Source organism: Taudactylus pleione, unplaced genomic scaffold (assembly GCF_031769625.1).
Source record: "Taudactylus pleione unplaced genomic scaffold, aTauple2 ptg000133l, whole genome shotgun sequence".
Classification (NCBI taxonomy): Eukaryota; Metazoa; Chordata; class Amphibia; order Anura; family Myobatrachidae; genus Taudactylus; species Taudactylus pleione.
The window spans coordinates 2,872,502-2,900,202 of record NW_028284535.1 but is presented as its reverse complement, the minus strand read 5'-3'; the positions used below and the strand labels follow the sequence as shown (position 1 = coordinate 2,900,202).

The 27,701-nt window shown below is 45.6% G+C and overlaps 1 protein-coding gene and 1 pseudogene across 4 annotated transcripts in view; both read left to right on the top strand.

The window, feature by feature from the left end:
- The window catches only part of CPNE9 (copine family member 9), a 384,344-nt gene that overhangs the window by 264,361 nt on the left and 92,282 nt on the right, over window positions 1–27,701 (top strand). The window lies entirely within an intron of this gene.
- LOC148523465 (uncharacterized) lies at window positions 105–26,411 on the top strand (annotated as a pseudogene).

Genomic DNA, 27,701 nt, shown 5'->3' with positions numbered 1-27,701 from the left:
GAGGGTGTTGGTACTAAAGACGTGCAGGGTTTCAGGTGACAATTAATATGTGTAAGTGCTTGTCAGCTAAACATACAAGTCCACAAACAGGTAACACTGAGGACATGCTGGGTGTGCAGGAGAATTTAGAACAAAATAAGGTTCTCAAACTGTGGTCAAACACGCCAGGGGAATTCCTTCTCCATCTCTGGACACAATACCCACACTACTGCACCCTCACACCTACCCTACTCCCACCTATACTACTCACACTACTGCACCCTCACTCCTACCCTACTCCCACCTATACTACTCACACTACTGCACCCTCACTCCTACCCTACTCCCACCTACTGTATACTACTCACACTAATACCCCCCTCACACCTACCATACTCTCACTTATACTACCCACACTATTGCACCCTCACATCAACCCTACTCACACTTATACTACTCACACTACTGCACCCTCACACCTACCCTACTCCCACTTATACTACTCACACTACTGCACCCTCACATCTACCCTACTCACGTATACTACTCACACTACTGCACCCTCACACCTACCCTACTCCCACCTATACTACTCACACTACTGCACCCTCACTCCTACCCTACTCCCACCTATACTACTCACACTACTGCACCCTCACTCCTACCCTACTCCCACCTACTGTATACTACTCACACTAATACCCCCCTCACACCTACCATACTCTCACTTACACTACCCACACTATTGCACCCTCACATCAACCCTACTCACACTTATACTACTCACACTACTGCACCCTCACACCTACCCTACTCCCACTTATACTACTCACACTACTGCACCCTCACATCTACCCTACTCACTTATACTACTCACACTACTGCACCCTCACACCTACCCTACTCCCACCTATACTACTCACACTACTGCACCCTCACACCTACCCTACTCCCACCTATACTACCCAGAAGTCAAAAACTTCTCTAGAAGGGAGTTGGAGAGAAGAATTTTGCAGACTCACTTCCATGACCAGCTGTCCCTGAGGGACTGTCCGAGTGATGTCGCTTCGGCCGGGTTAGCTCTGTTAAATTCACAGAGGATACCGCAGAAGTTTAGAGACATTGCTTGGCTCTCTTTTCACGGAAGACTTTATGTTGGGGAGAATCTCAGGTGGAAGAGTGTCAATGATCGTGGTTGCCCACGGGAGGAGTGTCCAGGGGTGGTGGAGACGATGGACCACTTTCTGCTTGAGTGTCCCTTTAATGTAAAGGTTTATGAGGAGGTGTCAAAAGCCATTGGTATTCCGTGCCTTTCGGGGCTTAGTTACCCTGAGTGGGTTTATGGGATAGTCAGAAGATACGGTGGTTTTAATTTAGTCACGATTTATTTAGTTAGTATAGCAGTTAGATTTCACACGTGGAGCGCACGGTGTCAGGTGTCCATAAGGAAAAAGGTCCTCCCCTATAGGAATGTGGTGGGTTTGATTCTTCAAGAGGTGAGAAGGATGATGGATCTGGATAGGGAGGGGTTGGATGCTGTCGGCTGGTCTCGTCGGTGGGGCCAGTTGAAACCCCCTTGAGTGGGTGGCAAACAGTCTCTCTGAATTCCAGCTTTGGGTTTTCTTTTCTCTTTTTTCACTCCCTTGTAGATGTTTTTTTTGAAGTATTTTGTTTTATTTATGGAAAGGTTTGCATACATCTGCCTGTAGGTGTTGGTGATGGGTAATATAGTTTAGGGTTTGATGTATGATTAGATAGTTTCCATTTACTTGAGGTGGTTTCTAAATCCTTGCTTAGTTTTGCCTTGCAGGTGGTGGATTGTATATAGGTAGTAGGGTAGATAAGTGTTTGTATTAGTATAGGAAAAGTATAATATGAAGTAATATTATGTATTTTTTTTGCCTTTTTTATTAAGTTTTTGATTTTATGTAATTATTTATTTACATTTTATGTATTTATTATTATTATACTTGTTGCAAGTTTTAATAAAACGAAGCATGACCTATACTACTCACACTACTGCGCCCTCACACCTACCCTACTCCCACCTATACTACTCACACTACTGCACCCTCACACCTACCCTACTCCCACCTATACTACTCACACTACTGCACCCTCCCACCTATACTACCCACACTAATACGCCCTCACTCCTACCCTATTCCCACTTATACTAATCACACTACTGCACCTTCACATCTACCCTTCTCACACTTATACTACTCACACTACTGCACCCTCACATCTACCCTACTCACAGTTATACTACTCACACTACTGCACCCTCACACCTACCCTACTCCCACTTATACTACTCACACTACTGCACCCTCACATCTACCCTACTCCCACTTATACTACTCACACTACTGCACCCTCACACCTACCCTACTCCCACCTATACTACTCACACTACTGCACCCTCACACCTACCCTACTCCCACTTATACTACTCACACTACTGCACCCTCACATCTACCCTACTCACACTTATAATACCAACACTAATACACCCTCACACGTACCCTACTCCCACCTATACTACCCACACTAATACACCCTCACACCTACCCTACTCCCACTTATACTACTCACACTACTGCACCCTCACACCTACCCTACCCCCACTTATACTACTCACACTACTGCACCCTCACACCTACCCTACTCCTACCTATACTACTCACACTACTGCCCCCCTCACACCTACCCTATTCCCACTTATACTACTCACACTACTGCACCCTCACACGTACCCTACTCCCACCTATACTACACACACTAATACACCCTCACACCTACCCTACTCCCACCTATACTACTCACACTACTGCACCCTCACACCTACCCTACTCCCACCTATACTACTCACACTACTGCACCTTCACATCTACCCTTCTCACACTTATACTACTCACACTACTGCACCTTCACATCTACCCTTCTCACACTTATACTACTCACACTACTGCACCCTCCCACCTATACTACTCACACTAATACACCCTCACTCCTACCCTATTCCTACTTATACTACTCACACTACTGCACCCTCACATCTACCCTACTCACACTTATAATACCAACACTAATACACCCTCACACGTACCCTACTCCCACCTATACTACTCACACTAATACACCCTCACTCCTACCCTACTCCCACCTATACTACTCACACTAATACACCCTCACACCTACCCTACTCCCACTTACACTACTCACACTACTGCACCCTCACACCTACCCTACTCCCACCTATACTACTCACACTAATACACCCTCACACCTACCCTACTCCCACCTATACTACTCACACTACTGCACCCTCACACCTACCCTACTCCCACTTATACTACTCACACTACTGTACCCTCACATCTACCCTACTCACATTTATAATCCCAACACTAATACACCCTCACACCTACCCTACTCCCACTTATACTACTAACACTAATACAACCTCCCTCTTACCCTACTCCCACCTATACTACTCACACTACTGCACCTTCACATCTACCCTTCTCACACTTATACTACTCACACTACTGCACCTTCACATCTACCCTTCTCACACTTATACTACTCACACTACTGCACCCTCCCACCTATACTACTCACACTAATACACCCTCACTCCTACCCTATTCCTACTTATACTACTCACACTACTGCACCCTCACATCTACCCTACTCACACTTATAATACCAACACTAATATACCCTCACACGTACCCTACTCCCACCTATACTACTCACACTAATACACCCTCACTCCTACCCTACTCCCACCTATACTACTCACACTAATACACCCTCACACCTACCCTACTCCCACTTACACTACTCACACTACTGCACCCTCACACCTACCCTACTCCCACCTATACTACTCACACTAATACACCCTCACACCTACCCTACTCCCACCTATACTACTCACACTACTGCACCCTCACACCTACCCTACTCCCACTTATACTACTCACACTACTGCACCCTCACATCTACCCTACTCACATTTATAATCCCAACACTAATACACCCTCACACCTACCCTACTCCCACTTATACTACTAACACTAATACAACCTCACTCTTACCCTACTCCCACCTATACTACTCACACTACTGCGCCCTCACACCTACCCTGCTCCCACTTATACTACTCACACTAATACACCCTCACACCTACCCTACTCCCACTTATACTACTAACACTAATACAACCTCACTCTTACCCTACTCACACTTATACTACTCACACTACTGCACCCTCACACCTACCCTACTCCCACTTATACTACTCACACTACTGCACCCTCACATCTACCCTACTCACTTATACTACTCACACTACTGCACCCTCACACCTACCCTACTCCCACCTATACTACTCACACTACTGCACCCTCACACCTACCCTACTCCCACCTATACTACCCAGAAGTCAAAAACTTCTCTAGAAGGGAGTTGGAGAGAAGAATTTTGCAGACTCACTTCCATGACCAGCTGTCCCTGAGGGACTGTCCGAGTGATGTCGCTTCGGCCGGGTTAGCTCTGTTAAATTCACAGAGGATACCGCAGAAGTTTAGAGACATTGCTTGGCTCTCTTTTCACGGAAGACTTTATGTTGGGGAGAATCTCAGGTGGAAGAGTGTCAATGATCGTGGTTGCCCACGGGAGGAGTGTCCAGGGGTGGTGGAGACGATGGACCACTTTCTGCTTGAGTGTCCCTTTAATGTAAAGGTTTATGAGGAGGTGTCAAAAGCCATTGGTATTCCGTGCCTTTCGGGGCTTAGTTACCCTGAGTGGGTTTATGGGATAGTCAGAAGATACGGTGGTTTTAATTTAGTCACAATTTATTTAGTTAGTATAGCAGTTAGATTTCACACGTGGAGCGCACTGTGTCAGGTGTCCATAAGGAAAAAGGTCCTCCCCTATAGGAATGTGGTGGGTTTGATTCTTCAAGAGGTGAGAAGGATGATGGATCTGGATAGGGAGGGGTTGGATGCTGTCGGCTGGTCTCGTCGGTGGGGCCAGTTGAAACCCCCTTGAGTGGGTGGCAAACAGTCTCTCTGAATTCCAGCTTTGGGTTTTCTTTTCTCTTTTTTCACTCCCTTGTAGATGTTTTTTTTGAAGTATTTTGTTTTATTTATGGAAAGGTTTGCATACATCTGCCTGTAGGTGTTGGTGATGGGTAATATAGTTTAGGGTTTGATGTATGATTAGATAGTTTCCTTTTACTTGAGGTGGTTTCTAAATCCTTGCTTAGTTTTGCCTTGCAGGTGGTGGATTGTATATAGGTAGTAGGGTAGATAAGTGTTTGTATTAGTATAGGAAAAGTATAATATGAAGTAATATTATGTATTTTTTTTGCCTTTTTTATTAAGTTTTTGATTTTATGTAATTATTTATTTACATTTTATGTATTTATTATTATTATACTTGTTGCAAGTTTTAATAAAACGAAGCATGACCTATACTACTCACACTACTGCACCCTCACACCTACCCTACTCCCACCTATACTACTCACACTACTGCACCCTCACACCTACCCTACTCCCACCTATACTACTCACACTACTGCACCCTCCCACCTATACTACCCACACTAATACACCCTCACTCCTACCCTATTCCCACTTATACTAATCACACTACTGCACCTTCACATCTACCCTTCTCACACTTATACCACTCACACTACTGCACCCTCACATCTACCCTACTCACAGTTATACTACTCACACTACTGCACCCTCACACCTACCCTACTCCCACTTATACTACTCACACTACTGCACCCTCACATCTACCCTACTCCCACTTATACTACTCACACTACTGCACCCTCACACCTACCCTACTCCCACCTATACTACTCACACTACTGCACCCTCACACCTACCCTACTCCCACTTATACTACTCACACTACTGCACCCTCACATCTACCCTACTCACACTTATAATACCAACACTAATATACCCTCACACGTACCCTACTCCCACCTATACTACCCACACTAATACACCCTCACACCTACCCTACTCCCACTTATACTACTCACACTACTGCACCCTCACACCTACCCTACCCCCACTTATACTACTCACACTACTGCACCCCTCACACCTACCCTACTCCCACTTATACTACTCACACTACTGCACCCTCACACGTACCCTACTCCCACCTATACTACACACACTAATACACCCTCACACCTACCCTACTCCCACCTATACTACTCACACTACTGCACCCTCACACCTACCCTACTCCCACCTATACTACTCACACTACTGCACCTTCACATCTACCCTTCTCACACTTATACTACTCACACTACTGCACCTTCACATCTACCCTTCTCACACTTATACTACTCACACTACTGCACCCTCCCACCTATACTACTCACACTAATACACCCTCACTCCTACCCTATTCCTACTTATACTACTCACACTACTGCACCCTCACATCTACCCTACTCACACTTATAATACCAACACTAATACACCCTCACACGTACCCTACTCACACTAATACACCCTCACTCCTACCCTACTCCCACCTATACTACTCACACTAATACACCCTCACACCTACCCTACTCCCACTTACACTACTCACACTACTGCACCCTCACACCTACCCTACTCCCACCTATACTACTCACACTAATACACCCTCACACCTACCCTACTCCCACCTATACTACTCACACTACTGCACCCTCACACCTACCCTACTCCCACTTATACTACTCACACTACTGCACCCTCACATCTACCCTACTCACATTTATAATCCCAACACTAATACACCCTCACACCTACCCTACTCCCACTTATACTACTAACACTAATACAACCTCCCTCTTACCCTACTCCCACCTATACTACTCCCACTACTGCACCTTCACATCTACCCTTCTCACACTTATACTACTCACACTACTGCACCTTCACATCTACCCTTCTCACACTTATACTACTCACACTACTGCACCCTCCCACCTATACTACTCACACTAATACACCCTCACTCCTACCCTATTCCTACTTATACTACTCACACTACTGCACCCTCACATCTACCCTACTCACACTTATAATACCAACACTAATACACCCTCACACGTACCCTACTCCCACCTATACTACTCACACTAATACACCCTCACTCCTACCCTACTCCCACCTATACTACTCACACTAATACACTCTCACACCTACCCTACTCCCACTTACACTACTCACACTACTGCACCCTCACACCTACCCTACTCCCACCTATACTACTCACACTAATACACCCTCACACCTACCCTACTCCCACCTATACTACTCACACTACTGCACCCTCACACCTACCCTACTCCCACTTATACTACTCACACTACTGCACCCTCACATCTACCCTACTCACATTTATAATCCCAACACTAATACACCCTCACACCTACCCTACTCCCACTTATACTACTAACACTAATACAACCTCACTCTTACCCTACTCCCACCTATACTACTCACACTACTGCGCCCTCACACCTACCCTGCTCCCACTTATACTACTCACACTACTGCACCCTCACATCTACCCTACTCACACTTATACTACTCACACTACTGCACCCTCACATCTACCCTACTCACACTTATACTACTCACACTACTGCACCCTCACACCTACCCTACTCCCACCTATACTACTCACACTATTGCACCCTCACACCTACCCTACTCCCACTTATACTACTCACACTACTGCACCCTCACACCTACCCTACTCCCACCTATACTACTCACACTACTGCACCCTCACACCTACCCTACTCCCACTTATACTACTCACACTACTGCACCCTCACACGTACCCTACTCCCACCTATACTACCCACACTAATACACCCTCACACCTACCCTACTCCCACCTATACTACCCAGAAGTCAAAAACTTCTCTAGAAGGGAGTTGGAGAGAAGAATTTTGCAGACTCACTTCCATGACCAGCTGTCCCTGAGGGACTGTCCGAGTGATGTCGCTTCGGCCGGGTTAGCTCTGTTAAATTCACAGAGGATACCGCAGAAGTTTAGAGACATTACTTGGCTCTCTTTTCACGGAAGACTTTATGTTGGGGAGAATCTCAGGTGGAAGAGTGTCAATGATCGTGGTTGCCCACGGGAGGAGTGTCCAGGGGTGGTGGAGTCAATGGACCACTTTCTGCTTGAGTGTCCCTTTAATGTAAAGGTTTATGAGGAGGTGTCAAAAGCCATTGGTATTCCGTGCCTTTCGGGGCTTAGTTACCCTGAGTGGGTTTATGGGGTAGTCAGAAGATACGGTGGATTTAATTTAGTCACGATTTATTTAGTTAGTTTAGCAGTTAGATTTCACACGTGGAGCGCACGGTGTCAGGTGTCCATAAGGAAAAAGGTCCTCCCCTATAGGAATGTGGTGGGTTTGATTCTTCAAGAGGTGAGAAGGATGATGGATCTGGATAGGGAGGGGTTGGATGCTGTCGGCTGGTCTCGTCGGTGGGGCCAGTTGAAACCCCCTTGAGTGGGTGGCAAACAGTCTCTCTGAATTCCAGCTTTGGGTTTTCTTTTCTCTTTTTTCACTCCCTTGTAGATGGTTTTTTGAAGTATTTTGTTTTATTTATAGAAAGGTTTGCATACATCTGCCTGTAGGTGTTGGTGATGTGTAATATAGTTTAGGGTTTGATGTATGATTTAGATAGTTTCCTTTTACTTGAGGTGGTTTCTAAATCCTTGCTTAGTTTTCCCTTGCAGGTGGTGGATTGTATATAGGTAGTAGGGTAGATAAGTGTTTGTATTAGGTTAGGAAAGTATAATATGAAGTAATATTTATGTATTTTTTTTGCCTTTTTTATTAATTTTTTTATTTTATGTAATTATTTATTTACATTTTATGTATTTATTATTATACTTGTTGCAAGTTTTAATAAAACGAAGCATGACCAATACATCCTCACACCTCCCCTACTCCCACTTATACTACCCTCAGTAATGCACCCTCACATCTACCCTTCTCCCACTTATACTAGCCTTAGTAATACACCCTCACACCTACCCTACTTCCACCTATACTGCTCACACTAATACACCAACACTCCTACCCTGCTCCAACCAACTGTATACTACTCACACTAATGCCTCTTCACACCTACTTATACTGCCCACACTACTGCACCCTCACACCTACCCTACTCCCATCTACTGTATACTACTCACTCTAATTCCCCCTCACACCTACCCTACTCCCACCTACTTATACTACCCTCAGTAATACACCCTCACACCTACCCTACTCCCACTTATACTACTCTCAGTAATGCACCCTCACATCTACCCTTCTCCCACTTATACTAGCCTTAGTAATACACCCTCACACCTACCCTACTTCCACCTATACTGCTCACACTAATACACCAACACTCCTACCCTGCTCCAACCAACTGTATACTACTCACACTAATGCCTCTTCACACCTACTTATACTGCCCACACTACTGCACCCTCACACCTACCCTACTCCCATCTACTGTATACTACTCACTCTCATGCCCCCTCACACCTACCCTACTCCCACCTACTTATACTACCCTCAGTAATACACCCTCACACCTACCCTACTCCCACTTATACTACTCACACTAATACACCCTCACACCATATGTCAGTGTTGACTGGGGCATGAATGTCCCTCATGGGAAAGCAGTGGTAAGGGCCCAAGCTTGAGGGGTTTGGCCAGCTACCACAGAGGGTCTTAGTCAACTATTACAGAATACATTCAAGGAACCAGGCCCATTTATAAAGGTAGAGACAGAGGTGTGTCAGGACCTTAATTGGCTGGAGGACTAATCTTGGTTTAGTTTCCATAAAAACAAACCAAGCACTCAAGTTCATCCATGATCCTGCTCCACCAAGTTACCGACCCCTAGAGGAAGGGATGAGGACTTCAGGCAGTGGGGACCACCGGGGATTTTCCCTGTATACCTGTGGGCCAGTCCAATCCTGCCATATGTAAGCTCTCTCATGACCCTTTTTATGTCCCTATGTTATGTATTCCTTGTATTCCCCACTGTCTGGTGTTGCTGAGCACTTTGGTTACTTAACAAATCAACAATAATACTAATGTACCAAAAGGCAAAGTTTATATCTGACCATCATGTTCGCTAACCGTTCTTAACCTAAGTTACTGTACTTCCAAAATTTGGGTTCTAATCAGCGCACCCTCCCAGGATTAATAAAATGGGTTACATTGTTGTCGTGCTGATACATTCTTCTCGTACGAAAGCAGGCACTCTCGGCAGGCATGTGGCACTTTGTGTTGTAATTTGAGGCGGTGAAGGAGATATCTGTATTGCCAGCATTCGCAGTATACTGTCAAAATGCTGGCTTTACTTCCACTCAACCATCCCACAGCAGTACTGGCCTCAGGTAAAAATAGCCTAGTCAAATATTGATGGGTTGCCCAGAGCACTGCAGTCAAAAAGTAAACTGTTCCTCCTTCTGCTGGAGTGCACACGAAGGTGAACTAGAGGAGTTCTTATTTTTGGTGGACACTTAAACAGATTAGGGAAACATTAACAATACACAGCAGCTCTGAAAGACTTCACCCTCCTTATCCAGCCCTTGCCTAACCTCTGGTAATATCTAGTGCTACATTCAGAGCTGCTACGTGTAAAAGTGATTGCTATGGACATACTTTAAGGCACAAACTGCGAGTCACCATGAGGAATCAATGTTTAAAGCTGTCAGTCATGATAACGTCAGTCCGTGGCCGCCTGCAGCTTTGTAATGGGAAGATAAATTGTTGTCCTCAGTCAGGCCATCAAGCTATCTTCTGCTATTGCACACATACTGTACATACCTCTGTATTAGTATTCTGTGCTTAATGTGGAAAACGTTTAGAGATCGCAAAAAAAACAAAACAGGCATGTAATTGATTTAATTGTGGCAGATGCATCTAATTGTTCACCCTTGTACACAGTATACCCGCAATACACCATCATTACAGAATTACAAAGTACAAGTTTAGCTGCTTTTACACAAATAGAAATATGATCATGGAGTACAGATATTATATTTATTACATTAATAAAAGTTATCGTTTATTGGCAAATAGCTATTGCCCACGATGAAATCGCTTCTGACAACATTTTTTTATTTGAGATGTTCTAGTTGTATTGCTTTGTATAGGGGCCCTGTTGCTGGAGTGGCCCATGTGACCAGCAGCGCTATACAGACTGGTTTCAGCAGCACCTTCACCCACCACTCACACCAATGTCACTGTGTGCCCTGTGCACAGACTGCTATGTAACCTCTCCTATTCACCCACCACTACACCAATGTCACTGTGCGCCCTGTGCACAGACTGCTATGTAACCTCTCCTATTCACCCACCTCTCACACCAATGTCACTGTGCGCCCTGTGCACATACTGCTATGTAGCCTATCCTATTCACCCACCTCTCACACCAATGTCACTGTGCCCTGTGCACAGACTGCTATGTAACCTCTCCTATTCACCCACCTCTCACACCAATGTCACTGTGTGCCCTGTGCACAGACTGCTATGTAACCTATCCTATTCACCCACCTCTCACACCAATGTCACTGTGTGCCCTGTGCACAGACTGCTATGTAACCTCTCCTATTCACCCACCACTCACACCAATGTCACTGTGTGCCCTGTGCACAGACTGCTATGTAACCTCTCCTATTCACCCACCACTACACCAATGTCACTGTGCGCCCTGTGCACAGACTGCTATGTAACCTCTCCTATTCACCCACCTCTCACACCAATGTCACTGTGCGCCCTGTGCACATACTGCTATGTAGCCTATCCTATTCACCCACCTCTCACACCAATGTCACTGTGCCCTGTGCACAGACTGCTATGTAACCTCTCCTATTCACCCACCTCTCACACCAATGTCACTGTGTGCCCTGTGCACAGACTGCTATGTAGCCTATCCTATTCACCCACCTCTCACACCAATGTCACTGTGTGCCCTGTGCACAGACTGCTATGTAACCTCTCCTATTCACCCACCACTCACACCAATGTCACTGTGTGCCCTGTGCACAGACTGCTATGTAACCTCTCCTATTCACCCACCACTACACCAATGTCACTGTGCGCCCTGTGCACAGACTGCTATGTAACCTCTCCTATTCACCCACCTCTCACACCAATGTCACTGTGCGCCCTGTGCACATACTGCTATGTAGCCTATCCTATTCACCCACCTCTCACACCAATGTCACTGTGCCCTGTGCACAGACTGCTATGTAACCTCTCCTATTCACCCACCTCTCACACCAATGTCACTGTGTGCCCTGTGCACAGACTGCTATGTAACCTATCCTATTCACCCACCTCTCACACCAATGTCACTGTGTGCCCTGTGCACAGACTGCTATGTAACCTCTCCTATTCACCCACCACTCACACCAATGTCACTGTGTGCCCTGTGCACAGACTGCTATGTAACCTCTCCTATTCACCCACCACTACACCAATGTCACTGTGCGCCCTGTGCACAGACTGCTATGTAACCTCTCCTATTCACCCACCTCTCACACCAATGTCACTGTGCGCCCTGTGCACATACTGCTATGTAGCCTATCCTATTCACCCACCTCTCACACCAATGTCACTGTGCCCTGTGCACAGACTGCTATGTAACCTCTCCTATTCACCCACCTCTCACACCAATGTCACTGTGTGCCCTGTGCACAGACTGCTATGTAGCCTATCCTATTCACCCACCTCTCACACCAATGTCACTGTGTGCCCTGTGCACAGACTGCTATGTAACCTCTCCTATTCACCCACCACTCACACCAATGTCACTGTGTGCCCTGTGCACAGACTGCTATGTAACCTCTCCTATTCACCCACCACTACACCAATGTCACTGTGCGCCCTGTGCACAGACTGCTATGTAACCTCTCCTATTCACCCACCTCTCACACCAATGTCACTGTGCGCCCTGTGCACATACTGCTATGTAGCCTATCCTATTCACCCACCTCTCACACCAATGTCACTGTGCCCTGTGCACAGACTGCTATGTAACCTCTCCTATTCACCCACCTCTCACACCAATGTCACTGTGTGCCCTGTGCACAGACTGCTATGTAACCTATCCTATTCACCCACCTCTCACACCAATGTCACTGTGTGCCCTGTGCACAGACTGCTATGTAACCTCTCCTATTCACCCACCACTCACACCAATGTCACTGTGTGCCCTGTGCACAGACTGCTATGTAACCTCTCCTATTCACCCACCACTACACCAATGTCACTGTGCGCCCTGTGCACAGACTGCTATGTAACCTCTCCTATTCACCCACCTCTCACACCAATGTCACTGTGCGCCCTGTGCACATACTGCTATGTAGCCTATCCTATTCACCCACCTCTCACACCAATGTCACTGTGCCCTGTGCACAGACTGCTATGTAACCTCTCCTATTCACCCACCTCTCACACCAATGTCACTGTGTGCCCTGTGCACAGACTGCTATGTAGCCTATCCTATTCACCCACCTCTCACACCAATGTCACTGTGCCCTGTGCACAGACTGCTATGTAACCTCTCCTATTCACCCACCTCTCACACCAATGTCACTGTGTGCCCTGTGCACAGACTGCTATGTAGCCTATCCTATTCACCCACCACTCACACCAATGTCACTGTGTGCCCTGTGCACAGACTGCTATGTAACCTATCCTATTCATCCACCACTCTCACCAATGTCACTGTGTGCTCTGTGCACAGACTGCTATGTAACCTATCCTATTCATCCACCTCTCACACCAATGTCACTGTGTGCTCTGTGCACAGACTGCTATGTAACCTATCCTATTCATCCACCACTCTCACCAATGTCACTGTGTGCCCTGTGCACAGACTGCTATGTAACCTATCCTATTCACCCACCACTCACACCAATGTCACTGTGTTCCCTGTGCACAGACTGCTATGTAACCTATCCTATTCACCCACCACTCACACCAATGTCACTGTGTGCCCTGTGCACAGACTGCTATGTAGCCTATCCTATTCACCCACCTCTCACACCAATGTCACTGTGCGCCCTGTGCACATACTGCTATGTAGCCTATCCTATTCACCCACCTCTCACACCAATGTCACTGTGCCCTGTGCACAGACTGCTATGTAACCTCTCCTATTCACCCACCTCTCACACCAATGTCACTGTGTGCCCTGTGCACAGACTGCTATGTAGCCTATCCTATTCACCCACCTCTCACACCAATGTCACTGTGCCCTGTGCACAGACTGCTATGTAACCTCTCCTATTCACCCACCTCTCACACCAATGTCACTGTGTGCCCTGTGCACAGACTGCTATGTAGCCTATCCTATTCACCCACCACTCACACCAATGTCACTGTGTGCCCTGTGCACAGACTGCTATGTAACCTATCCTATTCATCCACCACTCTCACCAATGTCACTGTGTGCTCTGTGCACAGACTGCTATGTAACCTATCCTATTCATCCACCTCTCACACCAATGTCACTGTGTGCTCTGTGCACAGACTGCTATGTAACCTATCCTATTCATCCACCACTCTCACCAATGTCACTGTGTGCCCTGTGCACAGACTGCTATGTAACCTATCCTATTCACCCACCACTCACACCAATGTCACTGTGTTCCCTGTGCACAGACTGCTATGTAACCTATCCTATTCACCCACCACTCACACCAATGTCACTGTGTGCCCTGTGCACAGACTGTTATGTACCCTATCCTATTCACCCACCACTCACACCAATGTCACTGTGTGCCCTGTGCACAGACTGCTATGTAGTCTATCCTATTCAAGTGACTGCGGGCACAAAGCACCTCTCCCCCTTCTGCCCCTTACTGTCCAGGCGCATGGTGCTGCACCTATCTCTTTCATTTGTAATGTCAGTAAATGGTGTTTTTGTTATTGCTCAGCTGTAACTTGACAGATCCAGATGAAACAAAGTGCAGGTTATTTCCAGGAGTTTCCACTACACAATGATGCAGCTTTCATGAAAATCAGTTTAGTAGTTTTTGTGCCAACTTAAAACAAACAGACACAACGTCCTTAATATATTAGTATAGATTAAACGTTTTTTAAGAGTGCAGTAGTGCTCTATAAACTCGCCTCTCTCTTATATGCTTGTGCATAACCCACAGTATGTCAATGGATCAGGGCAGAGGGTGTGCCCACATTATTATGGGGGGGAGTGTCCAGCTCATGTAATGCGCTAGCTTGCCATCATTCTCTGCTTCCCTCTAACCACACATTCATGGCTGTGCGCACAATCTGTAACTTATATGAACAATGAAAGAGAAGAGTCAAGCCTTTATTATATTTGTGCCTTTTTTGTGTGTACTTTACTTCCAGCATTTTCATGTATATAGGGAGTGATTCAAGGTCCTACGGTATTGCTATCGCAGGTACAGTAGCACTGTTATGGTAACACAGCATTAGGTGTCCTGTCTCCTGTTGCATTACTGTTCCAAGCTGCACATGCTCAGTACCGCTCTTGAAGCCGGCACAGACCAGCATAATCGGAGATGTACGCTATCGGGTTAGCGCACATCTCTGAAATAGCCCCATAGTGCGCCTGGAAGATCCACATGGCGTATTTTAAAAGAATAGGCTCCTAGTTTGCACTACCCCCAAAAATGTGTACAAGTACTATAAAATAGAAAAAATCCTTTTTTTACATTTAAAGTACTGCATTCAGGCACCGGGAGGGGAAGAGGGACAGCTACCGCATATTCTGGGAATCTCCTCCCACCCATTTAGCAGTTCATTGCAGGCTTGGAGTGGTAAGGTTGGGGGCCCTACTCTCTTATTTGTACTGGGCCCCACAATTTCTGATGGCAGCCCTGACAGAAGGTGTAGACTTTAATACAGGCAGGGGTGCCAAGCGGGAGGGAGGGTACTTCTTACCTGGGCCGTCTGGAGGGGCCCCGGTCAGCAGCATATCTGCAAATGTTACGGCCTGGGGGTAGGCGATCGCACTGATCTACCCCGCCGGATCTGCCCCCTGGCTGGGGGGGACAAATCCGCCTACCTTCCCAGTGACAGCGCAACGTGTACTTAAAAGAAAAACCTTGGGGAGGGGGTGTGGCCACTTTTGCGAATTGGCCACACCCCTTCAGTACCGGGACACATCACTGCTTTCGACAGCATTGATTATGGGGAATCTGTGCCCATGGATCTGTGCTGCATTACAGAGGATGTGTGACTAATTGCATGAAGCTGGTGGAAAGGAGAGAGTTAGAAGGGGTCATTTACGATGCTATCATCACAATTGCACGTAAACCCAACCCTAAAGGGGCATGGCCAAGCCTTGGTCCCACTCTTTTATTCAGGAATGATACTGCAATTAAACTTTGGATTCAGGGGATCCTATTGGCCAGGATGGCACTCGCCAGGGCGCCGCCCGGCAGTGCCACCTGCAGCCAGTTCTGTCTGTCAAAAGTCTGTGCTGCTGCTGATCTCTCAGTCAAAAGCATCAGCGCTGGATATAAGGGAGGGGAATTGACACTCGTACAGCCACCACAGTGTCTGTTTACTAACTGCCAACAGGTGGGGGACAGTACCCTACTTTGCCAGGAGAGCTCGGACCCCTAGATACACCCCTGTTTGGATTTATTAATGTTTCACTTTATTTACTTACGACTTTTCATCACCTTCTCTAAATAAGTTACAGTAGATCATGCTGTCTGTGCTATTAGGCTCCTTTGTATACTACACAAGGATGATATACTGCGATTCTACAGTGCTGCAGCTACCAGGTGAAGGTAGCGGGGTGACATATATGCTACTTTGCTTTGAATGTTAAGGGGTCTACTTACTAAGCAGTGTTAGTAGACAGAGTGAAAAGTGATAAGAAAGTGATAAGGTGCCAGCCAATCAGCTCCCAACTGTCATGTTTCAAACACAGCCTGTGAGATGGCAGTTGGGAGCTGATTGGCTGGCACCTTATCACTTATCACTCTGTCTCCTAACACTGCTTAGTAAATAGCACTTAAATTGCCCCTTGGCTGCATATGGAAGAGCAAGGAAGCACCAAAGGTGGATTTTACCTAATAACAGACCAAGAAGAGGAGCAGTCCGGAATGCAAAAGAGTCTGTTCCTCTGTAAGGTCACCTTACTAAGGTGGACATTTGTGAGGTACATACGGCAAATATTTATAATGGCCATACTAATAATATAATCATCCAGCTGCATATTCCTGTTAGAGAGCACATTCAGGCCGCCTGCATCCTGCTCTATCTGAGGATGAATAATGCAGAAAGATCAAACAGCTTGAAGTGAGGAAAGATTCAGCTGTGGCCATAGGTATCCAGGCCGAGGCTCCAAAGAGAGAGAGGGACGCACACGGTTATCAGCAAGCATCTAAATGAATCGAAAGCGAACAAGAAAGTGCAGTGAACCGCGCAGCAGCATCTCAGAGGACATTCAGGAAGATGACATCAGTATCCTGCTGGAATCTGTCAGGAGGTATCGGAGTGAGCAGCGCAGGAAAAGGCCACTGGTGATGCTCTAACAGGACTTCAGTCTCCCGGGGACAGTGCTAGAGTACCTGAAAATAGCCAATATCCAACTGTCTGGAGCAGACTTGTATCCACTTAGTGACCAGGCCGTGGGGATCACAGCAAGGCACGGAAATATAGATGGAACTGTGTTTAATTGCCGCATTGCTAGAGCGCAGACAAATCGCTTTTGGCTAATATGATTTTTTGGGGGGGTTTGTAAGCCATTTATTGCTATTGTTTTAGGTGTTTGCGGCACATTTCAAAAAAGTTTAGGTGTATGCGTAAACTGGCTGTTAGTATTGTATTACCACAATTCTCTGTGATTTTGATGCTCGTGACAAACTTAGGAGCTTATTCACACCCGCTCGCTAGGTGCAATCGCTCGCCCCCAGCGTATGCAAATTCGGCTAAGTGACGGCATGGCCAGGCGTTCGCGTGGAAAGGCATAACCATGCCCAGTTTGTTTTGGCGAGCGATCACTTTGTGTATGGTGACGTCCATTAGTTTATGTAGAGACGCCCACTAGCGCAGGTCATCTCCAGGAAGGTTATTAAAACATTGGTACATCGAGGACAATCGGAAGGGATCGCAGCGCTTGTGGTTGCCTTACCGTACTGCAGACATGTGACGTGTACTATGACGCTGGCTGTTAATTATGCACACTTCTGAAACGGCGTTGCTACACTCGGGCACGCCTGCTTTCGCACCTCCACTCCCCCGTTATTAAAGTCCTGCCCCTGTTACCACCCACAAACGGCCTCTCCTGTCACTCATTACACTGGGCTGTCTTTGCTTGGCGAGCGAGCGGATTCTGATCGCTCTGAGTAGTTCGTGCACGCGCAGAATGAAGCGTGCACAAGCGTGGTCGTTAATCATCGGCCGCATACGAGCGAGCGGCTGCTTGCGAACAGGTCTGAATGAGGTCCTTAAGGTGCCTACACACTTAGCGATATTTGCCCGATTCCGACGCATCATGATGACAAATCGTGTAAAATATGCCCAAATCGGTAGTGCTCACTCACGATCACAATGCGCGTCCCCGCAGGTCGTACATCACATCTTCAGATCTGCCGTGCTATAGGGCAGATTTGCTAATCTGGGACACGATGCTTTGGAAAAAGTTAAGAATGCACGATAGATCGTTTGTCACATTGGACACTTTTTTACACCAAATCGTGTGCAGGACGCCCGGGGAGCTGCCGGGGGAGAGTTCAAGGGAAATCGTACACGATGTCAGATTGTGAGCACATCGCCAAGTGTGTAGGCACCTCTAGATATTTCATATATTTGAAAGTGTAACTTTCAGTACAGTATTGAAATGGAGATATGAGTGAGGAGAGTGCAAGCAGTGCCGTCGTCCAGGGGGCAGCACCGTTGCCACACGGCCTCTTCATCTGGCTAGCAGGGTGCCTGGAACGACAGCCTGTGGCCAGTAGCACTGATTCACTGCTGCACAGAATGTCCAAAGAAAGTTCCAGGAAGGCACCCTGCAGTGTGTAGAGCCGCCCGGAACATCCGCTCTGATTGTGACCAGGCCAGTACTATGCACCTACAGGCCCACCTGGCCTTCAAAGCACAAAATGCATTAGCCTGATTAGCAGATGGCTCCCGGCCCAACCTGTCTCTGCCCTCCATTCCCTTCTAGATTAACTTACTTTACCATAAAACCCACAACATACCTACTTGGCACCCCTGGTCCATTAGTGACTTCCACCACTGCAGTCTCTTTGCTGTAAGCTGCTATAGTTATAGCTTATGACGGAGTTCCAAGTTCCAGCTTCCTCGGGCTCCCATGGCACCTATATCTAATTATAAAGTGCTTATAGTAAATCAGTCTTCTGAAATTAAGTGAAGAACCCTTTGAAAGAGTCCACTGGGGTTTTACAGGTGGATAACGTGTCCGCTTTCAGCTGTCACCGTGACACATTATAATATTGCTGCTGTCCTCCAGGCATTTTCTATTCATGTCTATAGAAAGGAGCTGAATATAAACAGATTTCTGTTTCTCGGTTGTCGCTCTCCATGGTGCTGAAACAGAAACAGTGTAAGACACAGGTGTCCTTATGCTAAGGCCGCCGCTGTTGGTTTTGTGAATACTCAGACACTCACTTGCAGCGTCTTGCGACAGTGCAAATCCATCTTGGTGCGTCTTGAGAAGCACCATCGGTGCATTATCGGTCGCACCATCGGAACTTGCACCAGGAGCGCCCACTGAAATCCGCAGACCCTGCATCCGATTCTGTTCTGCGTCTCTGAGCGTTAACAATCGGGTCGCACGTGCTGTGCAACTCAGACGCATGCGCAGATTTAAACCATCGGCCAACTATGTGTGGCATCGAGACTGCAAGCGACTCAGTGTCAGGCCCACTCAGTGCTAATCTTTCATGGTAGGGAAGATCGCCCTGAATGCTATCCTCTACTGTGCTGCGTTACTAATGGATTCATCAAATGCATCCTCAGACAGATTAGATGGAAATTACAGACTGGCAATTATGTGCAGTTCTCCATAGAGATGAGGAAGAATAGGAGCTGCTAGTGTACATTCCCTGGTATAGCTGATAATGCATTGCATATATTAAAATACACAATATGCAATGTAATTACCCAGAGTTAGATTTCTTTTCTCCAGTTAGTTGTCAAATGCACATATTACATGGAAGGAGTGTATTTAGCCGATTACTACAAAGATTGAGAATTAAAAATAGATTGCATTGGGAATTCATAAGATGGAAAATATTTAAATCCCATCATATAGAGATATGATAGATAGATAGATATATAGATATGAGAGGGAGAGAGAGAGATGATACAGATAGATATATGTATGAGATAGATAGATAGATATGAGAGAGCGAGAGATATGAGATAGATAGATGTATGTATGAGATAATAAGATATATGTGATTGATAGATAGATAGATAGATAGATAGATAGATAGATAGATAGATAGATGAGATAGATATATGTATGATAGATAGATATGAGATAGATAGGTATATACTGTAGGTAGATAGACATATATATATAAATATATATATATCTATCTATCTCATATCTATGTACAGTCAGGTGCATAAATATTGGGACATTGACAGAATTTTCATATTTTGGCCTCTATTCACCACCACAATGGCTTTGAAATGAAACAAACAAGATGTGCTTTAACTGCAGACTTTCAGGTTTAATTTGAGGACAATTACATCCAAATCAGGTGAACGGTGTAGGAATTACAACGGTTTCTATATGTGCCTCCCACTTTTTAAGGGGCCAAAAGTAATGGGACAAACTAAACAATCCTAAATCTAACTTTCACTTTTTAATACTTTGTTGCAAATCCTTTGCAGGCAATTACAGCCTGAAGTCTGGAACGCATAGACGTCACCAGACGCTGGGTTTCATCCCTGGTGATGCTCTGCCAGGCCTCTACTGCAAATGTCTTCAGTTCCTGCTTGTTCTTGGGGCATTTTCCCTTCAGTTTTGTCTTCATCAAGTGAAATGCATGCTCAATGGGATTCAGGTCAGGGATTTGACTTGGCAATTGCATAACATTCCATTTTTTAGCCTTAAAAAACTCTTTGGTTGCTTTTGCAGTATGCTTTGAGTCATTGTCCATCTGCACTGTGAAGCGCCGTCCAATGAGTTCTGAAGCATTTGACTGAATATGAGCATATAATATTGCCCAAAACACTTCAGAATTCATTCTGCTGCTTTTGTCAGCAGTCACATCGTCAATAAATACAAGTGGAACCAGTTCCATTGGCAGCCATACATGCCCACGCCATGACACTACCACCACCATGCTTCACTGATGAGGTGGTATGTTTTGGATCATGAGCAGTTCCTTTCCTTCTCCATACTCTTCTCTTCCCATCACTCTGGTACAAATTGATCTTTGTCTCATCTGTCCATAGGATGTTGTTCCAGAACTGTGATGGCTTTTTTAGATGTTGTTTGGTAAACTCTAATCTGGTCTTCCTGTTTTTGAGGCTCACCAATGGTTTACATCTTGTGGTGAACCCTCTATATTCACTCTTGTGAAGTCTTCTCTTGATTGTTGAGTTTGACACATATACACCTACCTCCTGGAGAGTGTTCTTGATTTGGCCAACTGTTGTGAATGGTTTTTTCTTCACCAGGGAAATAATTCTTTTGTCATCCACCACAGTTGTTTTCCGTGGTCTTCCGGGTCTTTTGGTGTTGCTGAGCTCTCTGGTGCGTTCTTTCTTTTTAAGAATGTTCCAAACAGTTGATTTGGCCACACCTAATGTTTTTGCTATCTCTCTGATGAGTTTGTTTTGATTTTTCAGCCTAATGATGGCTTGCTTCACTGATAGTGGCAGCTCTTTTGATCTCATATTGAGAGTCGACAGCAACTGATTCCAAATGCAAATGTCACACCTAGAATCAACTCCAGACCTTTTACCTGCTTAATTGATAATTAAATAAATTAAATCTGAAAGTCTGCAGTTAAAGCACATCTTGTTTGTTTCATTTCAAAGCCATTGTGGTGGTGAATAGAGGCCAAAATATGAAAATTCTGTCAATGTCCCAATATTTATGCACCTGACTGTATAAATTATACATATATACATACATATATTATATATATATATATATAGCATCCAGGGTAGGTCCGGCACTCCCAACAACAAAAAGTAACTTTAGAGGTGCCTTCACAAATATAAGATAAGGCAGTGCAAAGGTGCGGCACTCTCGTCAAAAAAAGACAAGACAACTATGTCGATTATATCAACGTTTCAGTACCAATATGTACTATCTTCAGGATAACAATACAAACAAACATAATCTTACCTTAAATACTGTACCACCAAATGTGAAAGCCATGCCAAAAGCGGGACCAGCAACCCGTCCGGTGTCGGCTTTGAATGACGTCATCACGCACGCAGGGTCGCGGACATGTGACGTAGTGCCCATCACCAAGCAACAGCAGTAAACATCAGAACTAACGCAATAAAGTAGAAAAAAGATCAGAAATAATAAATGCATTAGAACAATCAATAAGTATAAATATCAAATTAATATCAATACCTCTATCAAAACATCAGCGCAAAAAAGCAGAAAACTTATTATAAAGATGAATACCATAACAATATTCTCAATTAAAAACATGACAATACATTAGATTTGTTTAAACCTCTGGGAGAAATAACATCCAAACGATGGATCCACCTAGCTTCACATTGAAGCAATAGGCGGCCCCGATTATATATATATATATATATATATGAGATAGATAGATAGATATGAAATAGATAGATAGATAGATAGATAGACATATATCTATCTTTCTACAGTATCTATCTAAGAGATGATTACATATGAGTTAAAGCCATTTTTTGCTGATCCATAGCCAGTGGCAGCTTAACACTTACGCTGTTAGATATTTCGATGAACAATATATTGTTCATCATGTTGCAGCAAGTCAATAATGCTGTGGTTAATAGGGGACTGCGAGCGATCATGCAGGACCTGTTCTGCACATGCTCAGAAGGGATCCTGCGCATGTGCAGACCGCAAAACATTGGATATGTAAGTCGGCCATCAAGTTTACGTACATGTTAGATTCAGGCCTAGTGTATATATAGGGCCACATACGGATGTAAGCTAGTGCCACCGCTGCTGCGAATTTGAGCAAAAATATACATGAATGCTTATCTCTGCGAGCAATCGACCTGCAGCTCTAACCATCACGAGGTATGCGCTGTGCGACTCCGACATGTGCACAGACTGTAAATATTCTGCATCAACATAGCGTGCACCCCAAAACAGGCCCTTAATGCGCACAGCAGCATATTAACGCCGCAGCCGGTGTGCGCCTCACTAGAAAGTCCATCAACTGCGTTATTAGCATAGAGTTTAAGTCCCGGTGCATATAAAGACGCAGTCGCACCTGCAATAGAGTGCACCTGCGATTCAGCCACTGATTGAGCAATTGATGGGCAGCTCTGGGCAAGCACCCATTTTCCACAGCACCGAGGCATATATTGGGCGCATGCGGCTTTGTGAGGTTCCCCTCTGGTGGCTTATTGACAAGTTTTCCTGGTGTTTTATAGGAAGCCCACATGGTGTTTATTTGTTTTAAGTATTACATGTATTATTCATTAGACTATAGAGGCTTTTTAGAATATATCGTTCCTTCCGTGTTGTGTAGGGGTCTAGAAGATACTGTTCCATCCTACTTCTATCCAGTATAAAGAGCATTAATTATACACTTATACATGCATCCATCATTATCCTGACAGGAAGTCAGCTCATTATGAGACATTTTATTCTAATTGCATATAGGAATTCTGCCTAAAACATGGCTTCACAGACATCTAAGATAGATAAACGGTGTATCTTTGAATTATTCTTACTTGGAATTACATTTGTATCACTTACGTTACAGTTTAAGTCTAGTTCCGCAGGCAGTCTACATTTTCACAACATTCCACCTCTTCCCAAATAGCAGGCTTGTGGGTGCATATATGCAGGGGCAGAACTATGGGAGACAATGGAGGCGCCTGCCGCCGGGCGCCAGCACTGAAGGGGCACCTCCTCCATTGTCCACAGTATATTCACCCCACTTAGTGCTGTAACTATGGACCCGGATTATACCATCACGGCTGCCCAATACACGACACCTCTTCCCGGCACCTGAGAAGCCACCATACACTAGCGAAGAGCTCCATGTCCGCTGCCGCCTCCGTCTATCTATAGCCAGTCCATATTCATTGGTGTCGCTGCTCCTCAGCAGCTTCCTATGTCTGTGTGACACTTCCGATGCCCCCCTCACCTACAACTAACCGCCCCACTCCTACCTGGCGACAGCCCTATCCGGGGACCCATGCAACAGTCCAGGTGCCTCCACTCACCCACAACTCTCCATCCCACCCCTCCCTGGCGGCAGCTCTAACCGCGAGCCATGCAGCGGAGTCCTGAGTGCCTGGCCTGAGCATAAGTGAGGCTGCAGATCTTTCTCTAGGAGCTGGATGCCAACAAGGATGCATCAGACGGAGCTGCGGGTAAGAGGGCATGGGTGATGGGGGCCTGGGGCACCAGCGACGGAGTCTGGGGGGGCAGATCTCTGGTGGAGCAACTTCCCGGCATGTGATGCAGTCTGCAGTAGAATGGGCATTTTGTGATTTGTAGTCCCACCACAGTGGCAGTCTTACAGTATCTTGACTTAAACTCAGTCCTCAAAGCCACCACTTCAGGTGGTTTCCCCTCCATCAGGGGTATCAGGAGGGCTCCCCACCCCACATCAGTGGTATAAGGAGGTCTCCCCACCCCACATCAGAGGTATCAGGAGGGCTCCCCACCCCACATCAGATAGCTTTTGCCAGGTGAACTCTGAGCCTCATGCTAATTGCACCATACAGGTCACTATCTTATCTGTGACTAATGCATACAGATGTGTCCCCATACATCTATCCTCCATGCGCTACAAGTCGCGTTACACCAAACATGTGAGCGCAGAGTACCTTGGTAGCGCTGAGCATCTTTTTGTGCAAATTTTTTCCTTCAAATGCATCTTATTCACACAGCGATGCGAATAGTATGCCCAAGCAGCATCTACTGATTTGGTCAGGGGCAGCAGTGGCTCCTATCCTTTTTGATGAGGGTGGCTGCCACCATTGAAAATGACAGGCCAGAGACACAACCTCCTGGTGCTGCCTGTTGTATATGTGACTGGCAGGTGGCGCTTCCAATAGGAAGCCACTGCCAGTCACAGTGTAGACTAGAGAGTGCAGTCACTGACTACACTGAGGTGGTGGATTTTGCTGGGAGGGGTCTGCAGCCTCGCAAAATCAGCCACTGGTCAGGGGCCTTGAGAGCTTAACAGGGCCCAGGTACTGGGGTGTGTGTAAAAAATCCAGGAGACATGACCAGGCCCCGTTTGAAATAAATACCATTAGTCCTCTTCAGCGGCTGACCCGGGCCACTGCTGGGGCCTCCAACAAGCCTGGGTAATCAGTAACCACCCTCAATAACTTTTGGCACCCCTGCATTTAGGGCCTGATTCAGAGCCGCTCGTAAGCAGCCGCTCGTTCGTTCCGAGCGATGTTTGCCCAACTGCGCATGTGTACAGATCGTAATACGCATGCGCGAACCAGTCAGTGCGGCCGAAAATCGTTTGTTCGCTAAATAGCAAATGCCTGCTAATATGAGTGACAGGAGGAGGCGTATGTGGGTGGTAACAGGGGAAGGTGCTTGAAAACGGGGAGTGGAGATCAGAACGCAGGCGTGCTTAAAGGTCAAAACGGGCGTTTTATGGGTGTGCATAATTAATACAGCAGCGTCACTGACCACGTCACTGGGTTATTTTATAGTCAGAACTGCTCGCAAATTTGTGGTAGGAAAAACCAACCACAAGAATAGCGAGCAGTTCATATGCTGGTCGATGTACTCGATTAATCTAATAAATAGCGGACATGTCGTAGGATGCGAGCGACCAGGGGGCGTTTTTATCAAAAAAAGTCTGCATGTTTTGTTCGCTCATTCAGACATAGAGGCGGCAACAGACCGCAAAGAGCGAACGGTTCATTTGAATAGCCACCCCCTTTTTCTGAATGAGCGAGCGCTAATAGCGACCGGCTCTGAATCAGGCCCTTAGTCCCTAGTGCTTGTTTCCAACATTTTACCATTACAGCCTGTGCATATATGGCACGATCTGTACCATGCGGTAGTGAATGAAAAGATTGTAATGTATATTAATGATATTGTAACACTCGTCTTTCCCTGACTAGAGTCCAGTGTGGGAGACCCCCTAAAATTTGTGAAATATTCACCCCTCCTGTCACCTGATCAATGATTAAGTAGTTCGGTTAAGATGGTGATGGTAATCGGTAACCAACGGTTCGCAACCATCAATTTTTTGGCACTCGATTGAAGAAATACGTTGGAATCCACCATTGTGTGCTTTCTTGTGATGTGTTGGTGATGTCATACATCACGGGGAGGAACGCTGCCTCAGTGGCAGCGCTCGTTTGGGAATGCGCAAACTAGCTTTGTCATTTGCGCATGCACGCAAGTGTACCATTGATAGCTGAAACCATTGAATGGTTTAAAATCGATGGTTACATGCCATCATTGCCAGCGAAAATGGAACCATCCGATGCAGCTGAGTTGACCAATCAGAATTCTCTAAAAACTGTCAGAGTATTCAAATGCAGAATGAACCTTGATCAGGTGGTTGGTGGGGGAGTGTCTCAGCAATGTTGGGGATTCTGGACATTTGTCGGAGAACCGTTTATGGAACTCTTAAGTAGGTCAATAAAATATAGGGACATTGGGCTGTCTTTATTATATGTGTCTTAGTTGGTTGGGCTTTTTACTGGTTTTATAACTTTGGTAGATTTAAGGATTTGTGCTTGTAATGACACTAGCGAGAATCATTTTCACTGGCAATGCAGAGATGATTGTATGCTTTCCTATGCATTGAACTACTGAAATGGAAAAATGTCTTCAGTAAAAATATCAATATGGTTTAGTAACACTTGGAACAATGATTTCTAGTTTCAGCTCATTTTATATGCATTATTTATACATTAAATACACGTTCAACATATCATTTAAATGCAAGTGGGTTTGTACATTTAGATTGTTCTGTGTGTGTACAAATTGTACAATATAAGATAAATTGTGAAGAGATCTTTGGATTAACATTCATGGAAATGTGTATGTTGGGACCTTCCAGCCTATTAGTGCGAAAGGCATCCAATGATAGGTGACTGTAGCCACCTGCTAAACTTAATAAAATTTCCAAAAATAAAATAGTGGAGGTGTTCTGCAGATCAACCAATCAGATTCTAGCTCTCATTTTCTGGAATGTACTGGATAAATGATAGTTAGAATTTGATTAGTTGTTGTGGGCTACAACTCCAGTTTTCCTTTTTAGAATTTTTAGTAAATCTACCTTGATGTTCATGTTAATATCTCTCCCTGCCACATATAAATCGCATTGTTTTTTTTATTTTTTGTTTTTTTAAATATGGAACAGCTCATCAGAAATGGTACACTTCTGCGGTTGTCTGTCATACTAAGGCGCCAATTGGGGCAGTAGTGCGAAAATCAGATATCCACAATGTGGTATTT